Source organism: Sander lucioperca, chromosome 3, assembly GCF_008315115.2.
Source record: "Sander lucioperca isolate FBNREF2018 chromosome 3, SLUC_FBN_1.2, whole genome shotgun sequence".
NCBI classification, from domain to species: Eukaryota; Metazoa; Chordata; class Actinopteri; order Perciformes; family Percidae; genus Sander; species Sander lucioperca.
Window position 1 is genome coordinate 6282288 of NC_050175.1, and position 17500 is coordinate 6299787.

Genomic DNA, 17500 nt, shown 5'->3' on the forward strand with positions numbered 1-17500 from the left:
TCTCTCTATATGCTTACATAGACTGTCATACAGTGTCAACAAAGCAAATTCAGTATAAGAAATGAACAGTTATTTAATGAAAGGCAACATCAAAAAGATAGGTCTTCAACCTTGATTTAAAAGAACTGAGATTTGCAGCAGACCTGCAGTTATCTGGGAGTTTGTTCCAGATATGTGGAGCATAAAAACTGAATGCTGCTTCCCCCTGTTTAGTTCTGACTCTGGGGACAACAAGCAGACCTGTCCCAGACCACCTGAGAGGTCTGGGTGGTTCATAGTGTAGTAGACCTGTCCTAGACCACTTGAGAGGTCTGGGTGGTTCATAGTGTAGCAGACCTGTCCTAGACCACCTGAGAGGTCTGGGTGGTTCATAGTGTAGTAGACCTGTCCTAGACCACCTGAGAGGTCTGGGTGGTTCATAGTGTAGTAGACCTGTCCTAGACCACCTGAGAGGTCTGGGTGGTTCATAGTGTAGTAGACCTGTCCTAGACCACCTGAGAGGTCTGGGTGGTTCATAGTGTAGTAGACCTGTCCCAGACCACCTGAGAGGTCTGGGTGGGTCATAGTGTAGTAGACCTGTCCCAGACCACCTGAGAGGTCTGGGTGGGTCATAGTGTAGTAGACCTGTCCCAGACCACCTGAGAGGTCTGGGTGGGTCATAGTGTAGCAGACCTGTCCCAGACCACCTGAGAGGTCTGGGGGGGTCATAGTGTAGCAGACCTGTCCCAGACCACCTGAGAGGTCTGGGTGGGTCATACTGTAGTAGCAGATCAATAATGTATTTTGGCCCCAAACCGTTTAGTGATTTATAAACCATCAAAAGTATTTTGAACTCAATTCTTTGAGGCACTGGAAGCCAGTGTAGAGACTTCAGTACTGGCGTGATGTGATCCACTTTCTTGGTCTTAGTGAGGACTCGAACAGCAGCGTTCTGAATCAGCTGCAGCTGTCTGATTGATTTTTTAGGGAGACCTGTAAAGACTCCGTTACAGTAGTCAAGTCTACTGAAGATAAAAGCATGGACAAGTTTTTCCAAGTCCTGCTGAGACATAAGTCCTTTAACCTTGATATATTTTTAAGGTGGTAATAGGCTGACTTTGTAATTGTCTTAATGTAGCTGTTAAAATTCAGGTCTGAGTCCATGACTACACCAAGACTTCTGGCTTTGTCTGTTGTTGTTAACATTATCGTTTGAAGCTGAGTGCTGACTTTTAATCGTTCCTCTTTTGCTCCAAAAACAACCACCTCAGTTTTTTCTTCATTTAATTTAAGAAAGTTCTGGCACATCCAGTCGTTAATTTGTTCAATGCACTTAGTCAGTTCTTGTATTGGACTATAGTCCCCTGGCGATAAGGTTATATAAATTTGTGTGTCATTCGCATAACTATGGTAACTTAACTTAAAACTTATGTTTTCCATAATTTGAGCCAGTGGAAGCATGTAGATGTTAAACAGGAGAGGCCCCAGAACTGAGCCTTGGGGAACTCCGCACGTCATATTTGTATGGTCAGATGTATAATTCCCTATAGACACAAAGTAGTCCCTATTCTTTAAATAAGACTCAAACCACTTTAGTACTGAGCCAGAAATGCCAACCCAGTTTTCCAATCGGTCTAGTAATATGTCATGGTCGACCGTATCAAATGCAGCACTGAGATCAAGTAATACTAAGACTGAAATTTTGCCACTATCTGTGTTTAAGTGGATGCCATTAAAGACTTTAACTAGAGCTGTCTCAGTGCTGTGGTGTGGTCGAAAACCCGACTGGAAGGCATCAACTGTTGTTTAGTGACAAGAAAAGGTAGAGTTGTTGAGAAACCGTTTTTTCAATGTTTTTACTTAAAAATGGAAGGTTTGATATCGGCCTATAGTTGCTCATTAGTGACGTGTCTAGATTGTTCTTTTTTAAGAGTGGCTTAATGACTGCAGTTCTCAGGGCCTGTGGGAAGATACCTGAGAGAAGAGACGTGTTTACAATCTGTAGAAGATCTGTAGCCAAACAATTTGCAACATTTTTGAAAAGGCCCGTTGGTAGAATATCAAGGCAGCAGGAGGAGGTTTTCAGATGTTGTATAATGTCCTCCAGGTTTTTACGGTTAATCATATGAAATTGGGTCATATTGGAATCTGTTTTGCCTGGACACTGTGACAACACATACCCTGTACTCGATATGGAAGCACTGACTGTTTGTCTAATTTTCTGAATTTTGTCATTGAAGATGGAGGCAAAATCATTGCAGGCCTTTGTGGATAAAAGTTCAGATGCTACTGGTACTGGAGGGTTTGTTAACCTATCAACAGTAGCAAACAAAGCACGTGAATTATTATTGTTTTTGGCAATAATGTCCGAGAAGAAGGACCGCCTTGCATTCCTCAGTTCCAAATTATAAGTGCGAAGTCTCTCTTTATAGGTGTTGTAGTGGACCTGGAGATTAGTTTTTCGCCACCTGCGTTCTGCTTTTCGACACTCTCTTTTTTTCTGTTCTTACCAGTATGGCATTTCTCCATGGAGATCTTTTCTTATCAGAGACAGTTTTTACCTTAATGGGAGCAATGGCATCAATAACATTTGTAATTTTACAATTGAAATTGTCTACAAGCTCAGTGACTGAGACCCCTGAGAGGGTGGGTGTGGACGAGAAAAGCTGAATGAATGTTTCACTGGTGTTGTCAGTGATATACCGTTTTCTTATTAACTTTGTTTGGACACTTTTTTGCACAGAGATAGTGCCATTAAAGAAAACACAGGAATGATCAGACAGAGCAGCATCAGTCACCACAACCTTGGAAATGTTCAAACCCTTCGTGATAATCAAGTCCAGAGTGTGCCCCTTGTTGTGTGTGGGCTCCGTCACATGCTGAGTCAGTCCATAGTTCTCAAAAATACAACACAGTTCTTTTGTCCCTCTATCCTGGGGGTTGTCAACATGAATGTTGAAATCACCAGCAATAATTACACAGTCAAAGTTAATACAGATTAAAGACAGCAGTCCACTAAAGCCGTCAAAGAAGGATGCACAGTATTTAAGTGGCCTGTAGATAATTAGAAATATAGGTCGAGAGGGGGACCTTAACTGAAGAGCCACATATTCAAAAGAAGCAAAGTTTCCATAAGCTATTTGAGTACATTGGAACGAGTCGTTAAACAAAATGGCGACTCCACCTCCTTTCTTATTCGCTCTATTCTCACTCATAAAACTGAAGTTAGGGGGAGTTGACTCAATGAGAACAGCATCACGGTTATTATGGTCTAACCAGGTTTCAGTTAAAAACATAAAATCAACATTGTGCTTAATAATAAAATCATTGATTAAAAATGATTTACCCGCCAAAGACCTGACGTTTAGTAAGGCTAATGTTAGTGTGTTAAAATAATTATCTGTCTCGTTTTTTGGGACAGGCTGTGGATGCTAAATATGCTAAGTTGGCAGCTAAGTGCTTCTTTCTCTTACTTAGTGGATTCACCATTCTTTTTCTATTACCTATCACAACATAGATTGACGAAGAATTGAATACACAGGGCCCAGGCTTGTCCTGGAAAGAGTCATGAGTGCCACTAGGCATGCATCCAGCACATATTAGTTAAAGCTTGTTTCATTCTGTACACAAGCATACTTATCAGTCTGGGGAGAAGGAGTTAGCTGCCGTCCTGGAGGGGGCAGAGGTGCCTGGCGTTTTACTGTCAGTGGTTGAGTCCAAACAGGGTCAGTTTGATGCTGGGGGCGAGTGATGGGAGAAGGTAGTGGGGCAAACTTGGTTCCAGCATCTACCAGCTGCTCCATCCGGTCAGTGAACCCCAACATGTGGCAGGGGGAAACAGGGGAATGGGTGAATGGGGAGAGCGATGGATCCTCAAAGGCGTCGGTGTTGGTAAGGGGGTTTGAGGAGTGTTGGAAGGGTGAAAAGGGGGGTTGAGATTTCTCGTCTCCACTCTGTGGTCCTCCATGGTCAAATCTTTGCTCAGGTGGGGGCTGTGGTGGATCACTGCCGCAGTTTGTTGTGTCTTCCTCTTGTTTTGTTTGTGTTGATTTATCTTGTCCTGTGTCCTTGGCCGAGGGAGCAGATGTGTGGTGCAGAAAGTAAAGTAGGCTAGAGGTGAACAGCTTTACTCCTGGCTTGTTAAGGAAAAGTCCATCTGCTTTAAAAAGATGTCTGCGGTCCCAGAAAATGTTAAAATTGTCAATGAACCGCAGAGAGTGGACGGTACATGCAGTTGAAAGCCATTTGTTCAGTGCCAACAGTCTGCTGAATCTCTCAGCTCCTATTCTGACTGGCGGTATAGGGCCACTGATAAACACCTCCGCGTTTAGGGAGCTGACTGTGATCAGCAGATTCATAAAGTCACGATTCAGCATTTCAGACTGTTGCTTTACAACATCATGTGACCCTATATGCAGTATAATGTTTTTCACAGTTGGGTGTGCTGCCATGATATCCGGGATTCTTTGGGCTAAGTTAGACACCATGTCTTTGGGAAAACAGAGAATTTTGGTGTTTTTACTGCTTTTTATGTCTTTTATAGCAGAGTCACCCACAATCAGAGTTTGGTGCCCAGTCGTTAGCTTTCCCTGTAGCTTTTTACTTTTTGAATTGCTCTCAGTCCTTACCCTGCTGTGTGATGATGAGACGCAATCCAGGTCATGTCCAGGGTCCTGCAGCAGAGGAGCAAATCTGTTATCCAGTTGCACACTCAGTTGTTGGGGAGGCATTTTGTTGCTAATTCTCTCTTTTGCAGCTGTCCACGGCTGTGTCCTACTGACTACAGGGGTTGAAGAGGCGCTCTGCCTGGATGGTAATGCAGGCCAGCCGTTCATATCACAAATCTCAGGGCGCTGTGCCCTGCCCGTTAGTCGTCCTTCCCAGGAAAAGGATTTACTCTTAGGCTTTGCACCAAAAGAGTTCCAGGGAGAACTACCACTTGTTGATTTGTTACTTATTCCACAGCCCTCCTGTTTGTCCGTAGTCTTGCTGGTGCTAGTTAGCCGTGTGTTGGCATGCTTCTGTCCATTGTTTTGGGTCAATGGTAAAGTGGTGTCATTCCCACATGATCCGTTCACTTCCAGGTTTACTTCTAACCGTTGAATTTTGGTTTCCAGAATAACAATCTTCTGAAGGAGTTTGTAGTAGTCCTCCATGGAGAAGGGAGGCATCTTGCTGCTAATTAGCTTTAGCTACAATCACTTTAGGACAGGCTTGAGCTATTGGTAGGCCACGCTCACGCAGAAAAATGTTGAAATATGGCAATAGCCTACTATGTCTACAAAAAATGTATAGTCCAGTGATTTATAAGTATCCAAGAGCCGCTGCTCATAGTTTCTCTCAGAGGAAAAGTAGGATTATCAGCAGAAATATGCAAGCAGAGGCAGGAGCAAGCAGCAAAGCATCTGCACTGTAAGAAGCAGGAAGCAAAAGAGTAATTGTGGTAATTGTTGGAACAGTGGAAAGATGAACCAAGACGGCTTTTGATTTATTTAGTTTCTGTCCACTTTGAATGAAGTGTGTTTTACAATGATAAAAGTCCTGATTATTTACATGGAGTCTGGTGGGTTGGGTGATATATATATATATATATATATATATATATATATATATATATATATATATATATACACAGTATATATGAATAAATATGATTTTATTCAGATTTTACTCTGTTGCCTTGTTTCCAGATGAGAGCAACAGCCTCTCTGTAGACGTCCCGGTGTAGGCTGATACCTCCACGCAGGATGTGGCCGTCAGATCGCCATGACAACCCTCATCTGCAGTTCTCTTTTCCTGTTTTTAACAAACATGACTTCTTTATCTCATCATCAGAGGAAACTTTACACGAGTCTAAAACCAGAGAGGCTGACGTGTCTTCACACATTATTCAGAGATAAGTGTGTGTGTGTGTATGTGTGTGTGTGTGTGTGTGTGTGTGTGTCTTGCTACACTTATTAGATTGTACTATGTATTCATGTCATTTTATTTATATTGTATTAAAATTATATTTATTGAAATTCATTGAAAAAGATTCTGGTACAGGATATACAATCCTCTATTCCAGACTCTAAAAGACACAAAAACACACACATATATATATATATACACATACATACATATATATATATATATATATATACATATATATATACATATATACATATATGCACATTCACATTTTAACATTTTATAAAAACAACTTTTGACAGGCAAACTGCATCCAGCCTATTCTGTACAAGCTTATACACCTGAATCATATCTCCTCTGTATCTCCTAAATATGAGAGTCGGTAAACTTAAATTCCTCAATCTATCTTCATAAGACATGTTTTTCATTCCTGGAATTAATTCAGTAGCTCTTCTCTGGACCCTTTCAATTTTTTCTACATATTTTAATTTATATGGACACCAGACGGAGCTTGCATATTCAAGGTGAGATCTTACCAGGAATTTGTAAAAAGGTAAAAATATATCCTTGCATACATTTTGAAAAGTTCTTTTGATTATTGCAATCATAGATGTAGCTTTTTTAACTTTATCAGAAATATGTGTGTGGAATTTAAGTGAACCATCCACCACAACACCTACGTCCCTCTCCTCTTGTACTGGATTAACTACTATATCCCCAACTACATAATTGGATACAGTATCATTTTATTTCCCAATATTTACATTTTTACACTTTTCGGGATTCATCTTTAATACCCACTGGCCACACCATTTGCCCACGCTACTTAGATCTTCTTTAAGATGGGCTTGGTCTGTGTCACTTGTTATTATTCTGAAAATATTAGTATCATCCGCAAAAAGGTAAACATCAGACTGTATCATATCTGGCAGATCGTTTATATATATTACAAAGAGAACAGGGCCCAAGACTGATCCCTGTGGGACCCCAGATGTCACCGGCTTCCAGTCTGAGGCGGCACCATTCACTACCACCTGTTGTTTTCTATTGTGCAAAAAATCCTGTATCCAATAAATAACTCTGTTGTCTAAACAATAGGATTTTAACTTTGATATCAGTCTTTTATGAGGAACAGTGTCAAAGGCTTTTTGAAAGTCCAGATATACACAGTCAACTGTCTGTCCTCTATCCAAAGCTTGTGACCATTTGTCAAGAACAGTGAGTAACTAAAGAGAAGTTGCCCGCCCGGATATGAAGCCATATTGTTTACTACTAAATAATGTATTACTTTTCATATGGTTGACTATATATGTCCTTATAAGTTTTTCCATTGTCTTGCTAACAACTGACGTCAAACTAACTGGTCGATAATTTCCAGCTAGAGATTTATTTCCTTTTTAAAAAATTTTACTAATTTGAGCCTCTTTCCAGTCATTTGGTAAAACTGAATCCTCTAATGATTTGTTATATAGTACAGTTAGCGGTTCACCAATCTCAATCACCAGTTCCTTCAAAATCCTAGGGTGTATCAAATCCGGTCCAGGGGATTTATATACATTCATTTTCTGTGAAAGCCGTTTTGTATCTTCTACTGTTATTTTAAGATTTTCTGTTTGCTGAACTTCCAACCTTGGTACGTTGGGTATCTGCCCGTCAGGCTCTTCAACAAATACACTGCAGAAGTATTCTGACAATATATCTGCCTTTTCTATATCTTTCTCTGTTTTTAAAGAATTAGTATTATTCTGATTGCAATATAGATCACCCACTGCTGTTTTTATTTGTGTCCTTTTATTTATGTAGTTCCATATAACCTTTGGTTTATATTTAGATTGCTTGGCTAATTCCTCTTCATATTGTCGCTTTAAATTCGCGTTCTCATCCTTACAATATTACGAACTTTCCGATAAGCCTGCTGTATTTCTGGTTTTTTACTTCGTAATGCTTTCCTTCCAAGATTATTTTTCTCTTTGATTTTTGTTTTTGTAATGTCATCTAATGGAAAAGAGTATTTTTTATTATTATTATGGGACCTCATTTTAGCAAGAGGTACAAACTTCTCTATTTCCTTCAACTTAGACTTTATGAGTACCCATTTTTTATTAACATCAAAATGAGATAGATGTGATATCCAATCAAAATTCTTTAATTCCCTACGTGCTTAATCATAATTGGCCTTATTGTAGTTCCTTCTTATGGGTACGTTATTTAACATTTGTGTATAACAAATTACCTTAAACAACAGGACACAATGATCATTTTTGCCTAAAGGGCTTAGATATTGAATATCATCTATCATATGTTCCTCATTCGTTATAATAAGATCCAATACATGTGGTGTATCACCACCTCGCCACCTTGTTGGCTCTAAAACCAACTGGGTTGCATGGAGATACACTGGTAAGAGCCAATGAGGTTTAACCATGCATCAGCTAACTTAAATAGCTCACGTTACTGTATTGTGTCAACAGTTAACTTCACACACACACACACACACACACACACACACACACATACACACACACACACACACACACACACACACACAGGTTTTACCAAAGAAATCAGAAGAATCCGAGCTTCATGTTGCAGTCCAGTGGTGGCGGATGGTAACGCATCGCGCATCACTCAGCTTGTTTGCCAACTGCCAATAAAAACTAACGACGAAGAATATAAATCTTCTTCTTCGTCGTTAACTTGTCATCAGGGGCTGGCGGGATGTTGTCATGTTGTATGTTTCATCGGTGTCGCGAGCTTACTGGCTAACCGGCTGAAGTTATGGATATAACAAAGTTTTTTATACGGAACAGGAACACTAGTAACCATAGTAACAGACCTCACCGGCCGGAGAGATTCAGGAGCAGCGTCAGACGAACCGCGGACAAGGGTTGCAGGTTTGTGAATCCGCTGTTGTAACACTTGAGTTAAGTGACTGTATTGCTGGCTAGCTAGCGAGTTAACATTATTAGTTGTTATTAAGAGAAATTAGTTGCTAATAGAGATGGGCGGATGATTTGTCTGATGATTTGTCATGTACACAGGGGGGTGAGGGGGGGGTCAGCTTGTATCAAATGCTAAGTTATCTCAGCGCATGTTTTACAGCTAATCTCGGCACATTAGTGGGATAAGAAGAGAGACTAACTGAGAAATATAGTGATAAAGATCAGAAAGATATGAGAGTTTATTTCCTCCTCCTGATGACAACATTTCCAAGTACAGATGCATCAATATCACTGGAAAAGTGATTTTTTTCCCCTCATACTTTAATTTAAAAAGTAAATCTTTTAATATATTCTACATTCATTACATAAAAAGTAAAATATTTCAAGCATTTTATTGTTTTAATCTTGATGATAAGGGCTTACAGCTCATGTAAATCAAAACTCAATTTTTTCCCCCACCCCTCATATAGTCCATATGCATATCCATTTATGCCACACAACATGCAATCAGTATATCCACCTTATTTTTCAACTTTGAAGCTAAGTAAGCTATTTTCTGTGAATGTGTGAGACTTCCGGTTCATAGGGAAATAATGAGATGAATAACAAAGTGCTATTAATGATAAAAATATTTGTGCTACAAACTAGTGTTTACAATTATGACAAATTCAATACATCAAAATAATAGGGTAGGGTAGAAAAATACCAGTTTCCAATATCAAGAAGCATAACAAGCTTTTTTGTACAGCTAGAAATAACTGTAAGCAGATGACATCGGAAGCCAGACACATTCCATTTACAAATATCCGTACCACTCTTCCGTGAATAATAAGGTGGATATCATAGGCCAAAAAATGTCCCCTAAAAAGGTGTTAGGTTAGGTTTGTTTGATTATTAGTTGTATGTTTTGCCTCTGATTGATTTGTGCTTATCATTTCTTGCAGGATTATCAGAAGTGCTGCCGCTCTTCTTCCTCTCGACACCATCACTACCCTCCTCACCTGGCCTCCATCCTCACCTGGCCTCCATCCTCACCTGGCCTTCATCCTCACCTGGCCTTCATCCTCACCTGGCCTTCATCCTCACCTGGCCTCCATCCTCACCTGGCCTTCATCCTCACCTGGCCTTCATCCTCACCTGGCCTTCATCCTCACCTGTACTGCTTTCTTTCTAAATTTCTATTTTACCTGTTAAGGATAATTTTTGTATAAATTGAAATGCATGAATTAATAAATTGTTCTTGTTTTAAAACAGATTTTTATTGTTTTATTATATTACATTATTCAGTTCAGTTCAGTTCAATTTTATTTATATAGCACGTTTGAAAACAACCATAGTTGACCAAAGTGCTTAACAAAGTTCAAAATCAAAGAGATAATATACACAAACAATACACAGTATACAATACAAAGTAAACAACAGCACAACAACAAGGTCAAGATATCAAAGCTCAACTTGATTTGAAAGCCAATGCATAGTAATGGGTCTTAAGCAAGGACTTGAATGTTTCAATAGTCTGAGCAATACATTAATAGGTAGACCATTCCAGAGGTTTGGAGCAGCCACTGCAAAGGTCACCTTTATTTTTTAACCTGGATCTGGGCACATCGAGGAGCATCTGATTGGAAGACCTCAGTGCTCTGACAGGTGTGTGGACATGTAAAAGCTCTGATAAATAAGAAGGCAACAACCCATTTAAGATCTTGAAAACAATTAATACAATTTTAAATTCGATCCTGAAACAAACAGGAAGCCAGTGGAGCGTGGCCAAAACCGGTGTGATGTGGTCGCACTTTTTAGTCCCAGTTAAAAGTCGAGCTGCTGTGTTCTGGACTAACTGTAACCGACGAAGGGATGACTGATCCAATCCAACATACAAAGAGTTACAGTAATCTAAACGGGACGTAATAAATGCATGCATGACTCTTTCAAAGTCTTTGCGTAGCAGGTAAGGCTTAACCTTAGCCAATAGTCTCAGCTGAAAGAAACTGGTTTTAACAACAGAGCTAATCTGTTTATCAAATTTGAAAGCACTGTCAAAAATCACACCCAGAAACTTGGTAAAAGGTTGAATATGGGAACCTAAAGTACCAAGAACATCAACACAGGCAATAAAATGTACAGCGCGACCAAACACAACAATTTCAGTCTTATTATCATTGAGACAGAGAAAATTCTGATCCAACCAAATTTTGATATCACTCAAGCAGTTCAACAAAGGCTGGATAGTGTCCTTGTCATTGTTTTTTACAGGCAAATAGATTTGTACATCGTCTGCAAAACAGTGGAAAGAAATGTTATGTTTTTTTAAAATGGACCCTAAGGGCAGCATGTACAGAGAAAAGAGCATGGGTCCCAAAATGGAACCTTGGGGGACCCCACAAGAAAGAGGGGCAGCAGATGAAGAGCAATTCCCAAGGTGGACAGAAAAACTCCTATCTGCCAAGTAAGATTCAAACCATTTCATGGCTATGTATTATTAATACTTGTTTATTGTTTAAAAATACACGATAAACCTTGTTGTGCAGTTAAAGCTTCAATTGTTCTTTTTTCCATTTCATGGATTCTGATGTAGCAAATTTATCAGCTAAGCACAAACTAAACAGAACTGAACTCTTAAGATTAGTAATGATGTTTACACCAAATTCCAATTTTACCTATGTAGGCTAACTTAAAAATAATCAGATAATGGTTGCCTCTTTTTAGTTGCCAGGGGTGAAAATGAGTCATCCTTAACATTGTTGGTGTTTTGGATTCACTACAGCTGGAGAACAATTAAATACAAAATAGGTTGGAGGCTCTACTGGGTGATTTTTTATTTTTTACTGAGTAACTATCATCATTTTCCCAGATAGTGTATAGAATTTTAGGCATTCTATTATCTCAAACATCCTGAAAAATAGTGCATTTAGCTGACGTAATTGGGAAAAAAATCTCCACCGGGGGAGCATGCCCCCGGACCTCCCTAGGTTTGGGCTAAGCCCCGAATGTTTATAATGTCTGGCTCTGCCCCTGACATTGAGTAAACTTCAACCTGTATTGATGGACTTTTAATAGGGCTGGGTTTGGCTGAGTCTCTGTAACAGGGACAGAAGAAAGGAACTATTAGATGGAGAGAATATCAGATGTGAAGAAAAGGAAAAAGTATAAAAAACAAGAATCATTTTAAGCAATTATTGATACAGTAAAATATTTTACACAGATTTTTAAATGATGTAGGAGAAAATGTCTGTCTGTGTGTGTCTGTGTGTGTGTCTGTGTGTGTGTGTGTGTGTGTGTGTGTGTGTGTGTGTGTGTATGAAGACCGGTTTTAGACTTGTGTAAAGGACATTGATTACTGGATAGAGAGCTGATTTAAATAAATTATAAAGATTTTTTTATTTTTTTTACTCTATTTTGTACAAAATTTCATCTACAAAGGCACAAATAGATAAAGTCCGTCATTTGATTGTCTACACAACTTAAAACAGAAAGAAACAAATGTTAATGTTAATTGGATAAGAAACTTGTAATAATTCACGTTTTGCATAAATATTTTAGCTGACATGTAATGTGTAACATGATATCAAGTTGTTAGTGTTCCCTGCTGTCTGTGTGGAGTGACCCAGATTATCTTTAACTTAATAACAAGGCAGGTAAAGCAACATTTGAGTGGTTTTAGGGACTTAATCACTAATATCAAGCTTCACACTGGGATTAAATACTGGAAACAGCTATCACCGTGCTGTTTAAACCCTCTGTAGCTTCCATGTTGTTATCACATCACCATTTAAACATCATCAACACACTTAAGTGGGTCTGTGTGTGTGTGTGTGTGTGTGTGTGTGTGTGTGTGTGTGTGTGTGTGTGTGTGTGTGTGTGTGTGTGTGTATGAAGACCCATCAGCCTCTGTGGTTTTAGACTTGTGTAAAGGACATTGATTACTGGATAGAGAGCTGATGCTGCAAAGTTTCCTCTGATGATGAGATAAAGAAGTCATGTTTGATAAAAACAGAAAAAGATAAGCTACTGATACCGGTTGGCATGGTGATCTGACGGATAACATTTCACTGGAACTGAAACTAACCACGCATGCAACCAACGCCTGCTGTTGAGCTAACGTTAGCCGTATCTCCCATCTCTAGGAGGGGGGTGGGGGGTGACCTGGTGAATAAGTGCTGCATTGTGATTGGCTGTGTTTGGAGAAGGAAAGCAAGTCTCTTCTTGTTAGATTTTTGTGTGTTAGGTAGAGAATAGTAATTTGATAATTGATAAAAAAAAAAGTGTTTAATGTTATGCCTGTTAGGGGATAGGTCCCTCATGCCCTCAGGCCTTGCTAAATCAGCTGGACTGATGTTAACAGGTTTTATTGTAGCTGCCAGACTCATTTTGCGTAACTGGAAGAGTCCAAATAGACGAGACATTACGCACTGGCTTAAACTTATGACAGAGATAGAGGCCTTTGAATTTCAGATCGAAAGGGTGCAGAATATTCCAAGCAATAACAGACAAGCATGGATGTCTTTTGAATATAGTATTACTACTGACTTTTAGAGGGGAGGTGGGGCTTTGGTGGATTGAGGATAATTATTGATGTGCAGGCACACACATGTGTTTATATTTGTGGGTAACAGTGTGTATGTTAAGGGTACCAGGATGCTGCATTGGTTCCTTTTTTGGCAGCCTTTTATTATTTTATTTTATTTAGTTATTTTATTTTCTATTGTTTGTATTTTTAAATGTGAAATACATGTATTACATTTGTACCATGTATATGTGTGTATGGTGTTGCATTACCAAAGTAAATAAAAAATGTTAATGATGAAAAAAAGTGTTTGATGCAAACGAAAACTGAGTGAAAGTCTGAGAAATAACTCCTGGTTTTGGAGATTGGGGGTGTAGTTTGAGTGAGAGGTTTCTAAAGTCATGTTAGGCCGACATGTAAAGATTTAGGGTCTAAACAGTTGTAAAAAAATGGAATATGTAACCCCACTGTATACTGTGTGTGTGTGTGTGTGTGTGTGTGTGTGTGTGTGTGTGTGTGTGTGTCTGTGTGTGTGTGTGTGTGTGTGTTTGTGAGTGTGTGTGTGTGTGTGTCTCTGATGCTGAGATAAAGAAGTCATGTCTGTACCAGATAAAGAGCAGCTGCTGATGAGGGTTGGTGTAGAGTATATGAGCTGAGTGGTGTCAGTGTTTGTCGACCTCGGAGCAGAATGGCTGCAGTCACAGAGCTCTCCTTCCTGCTGTTTGCTCTCATCAACAACATCCATGCACAAGAACTGATCATCATCGAACAGGAAGGAGACTATTACTCCTTCAACCTCCCCGAGAACACCACCTCCTGCCTGATCTCCAGATCTGTTGGTGAGGAGAAGCTTGTCCTGTGGAACACCTCTGACCTCTGGTCCGACAGCTCCTCAGTACCTGAACACCTGAAACAACGACTTGAAAGCGATGTGAAAACTTCTTCTTACACCATCCTCAACCTGACCCATTCAGACTCCGGCCTGTACCGAGAGGAGTGTTGGACTGAGGGCAACGTGATGCATGACAACAACATCACTATTACTGTTTGTACTACTTCAATACAAGGGACATATATTGAAGCAAGACTTGGAAAAACAGTGGACGTGCCATGTGAGGGAGCAGCTGATAATCTGGATATCCAGTGGCTCAAACTGGACTCTAGATATGAGCAAGAACCATGGAGCAGAGTTTTTGGGGACAATATGACATCAGTGATGGACAATGTTAGAGGAAAATACCAAGTGGTGACAAACACATCAGCTCTTCGTGTTTCCGACGTCACAATAACAGACTTTATGTCGTACAGATGTCTGGTGATGAACCAACAGCAGTGTGTTAGCAGTCAGATTGTACAGTTGATACAATCTGAGGTAATCTACCGCTCAGTGGGAGAGACTGCTGTGTTGCCGTGCACTATCATGGACTCCACTGATGAACAGCCCCCACGTTGGAAGAAGTATAATCAAACAACAGACTCTTACACTGACCTAGAACTACAAAACCAAACTGTTCCTTCAGTAGACCAAAACTACTCGCTGGTGTTTTCATCTCTAATGTTGAATCACTCAGGTTGGTACATGTGTGAAGCCTCTAGGAGACTGCAAGAGTATGATCTGGTGGTGTGCCCCAAATTTGGCCCCCCTGCTGTAGAGCTCTTCTCAGAGGGAGAGAAAATCACTGTCAGATGCACAGATATGGGAGAGGATAAATTCCATGGTTGGTTTATAAAGTCACACCGAACAGAGGGAAGAATCTTTAGTTTAGAGTCTAATCAGAGTATGAGCAGAGTGAGCTGGTATGATTACAATGGGAGCCTGGTTATCTCTAATATGTCAGTGGGAGACGCAGGGGAGTACTGGTGTACAGTTATCGACCGAAATTATCAGTGTGAGTCAACAGAGAGAACTGTGTTAGTGTACATGGAGCCCTTTGGGATTTACTCCACCTTCTTCAAAGTGCGATGCTCAGTGCTCAGTGTCCTGCTGCTGATGCTCTGTGCTGCTGTAGTCGCTGTGAACCTGAGGACACGGAGAGGAGCGCAGCTTTCAGCCTACACACACACTTAATATGCATATATGATCATTTCATCATTGGCTTTAATACAGCCTGGTATACACTGGCTTTAATACAGCCTGGTATACACTGGCTTTAAAACAGCCTTGTATACACTGGCTTTAATACAGCCTGGTATACACTGGCTTTAATACAAGGGATGGGACACATTCATGCAGAGAAATATTTAAACTAGAACACAAAAGACGAAAACAACAAATAGAAATGATGGGAAATAAGACATAAATACCCAATGATTATTATTATATATATTATATTATATATATTATAATAATATCAAATATGTTTTGAATGTTAGAAGTGAACATTGTACCTGACAGGGTGCAGATGTTCCTTTATCATCTGTATTAGTATGTTGTTTATATATATATGATATTATATTGTATATATATTGAGTTAATTGATCTTTTCTTGATGTTTTTGTGGATGCTTGTGGAGGGGGGGCATTGGTTTAATAGTTTAACATGTTGGGAATTCACTTTTTAACATTGCTGTCACCTAAGAGTTTTATTACAATTGATTTTACCTTAATGTGTGTGTGTGTGTGTGTGTGTGTGTGTGTGTGTGTCTCTGTGTGTGTGTCTGTGTGTGTGTGTGTGTGTGTGTGTGTGTGTGTGTGTGTGTGTGTGTGTTCCAGATGTTGTATTTTAAATCTAAAGATTATGTGATGTTGTATATTATATATGAAGGAATATGAATTGTCTTTAATGCATTTATAATAGTTGTATCTTGCAGTGTTGTCAGTGTTATAAACGTGTTATTATATCTTGGTCTATATCTATAATCTATCGTCTGTATAATAAACATTATTAATGAACAATAAAACTTGTTCTGATTGTGATTTCTGATTAATTATTATAAGCAACATATCTCTGGGTCTGTAAAATGTTTCTTATGTTAACTTTCAGTAAGTAAAGTTGATTTCTAGAGCACATTTAAACACAGTAATCTGACCAAAGTGCTGAATAAAAGAACATTAAAATGTAAATATCAAAACCCAAAAAGAAGATCCCAACACCAACAACAAGCAGCAGTTCCCAAACCCAGAATGATGACATGATGAGACCAGATAGAGAGATTAGAGAGTTCTAATGGGTCTTTATCCCAGATATAAAAACAGAAATGGAGGGAGACCATCTGATATGTGAAGGCAGCAGCTTCCACCGTCGTGGAGCAGCAGCTGGAAAGGCTCTGTCCCATATTTGGCAGTTTGCAGATGATCTGTATCTGTGTTTTATTGTAAAGTTAATGAAATAAAAGGTGTTGTACTTTGTCTCAGCTACAGCTCTGAGTCTCTCCCTCTGCTCCCGTTTACCTCACCACTGATCTCACTTCATGCCCCGCCCACAGCACTATCTGGTTGGTAGATGTTAGACGTGTATCAGCCAATCAACACTCACCACTGAGTCTCACTTCATGTCCCACCCACAAGAAGGCAGAAACAGACCATAATACGTTCAATTTCAAGTGTATTGTCATGTGCATTTAAAACTACAAAGTACAGAGAGAATGCAATGAAATGTGCGTTGCCCTGGTCCTCTCTTCTCATAAAAACTATCAATATAATTTGAATAATGTAATAAAACCACAAGATACCAAAACACCAGAGCAAACACCAGCACCCCTTCTCCCGTCCAGCACCAGCATTACATCAACAGCCACCTATCACCCCAACAGCCACCTATCAACCCAACAGCTACCTATCAACCCAACAGCCCCCTATCAACCAACAGCCACCTATCGACCCAACAGCCACCTATCGACCCAACAGCCACCTATCGACCCAACAGCCATCTATTAACCCAACAGCCCTACTGAAACCAAGATCCTAGCAACATTACTGGAACTATACAACTATTTACAGACTTACATAACAACATTGGCTGGGTCTCAAACCACCTTTTAAAATGGATGGTTTTAATATCTTAAGGAGAGAACGACCAACAGGCCATGGAGGCAGACCTTTGTGTGGCACTTTTAATTAATTTTGTCACTTTTTTCAACATTTTGTTTTAAATTAATTGTCAATAAACTAGGGTTGTCAATCGATTAAAAAAAATATTTAATTAATTACATACTCTGTGATTAAT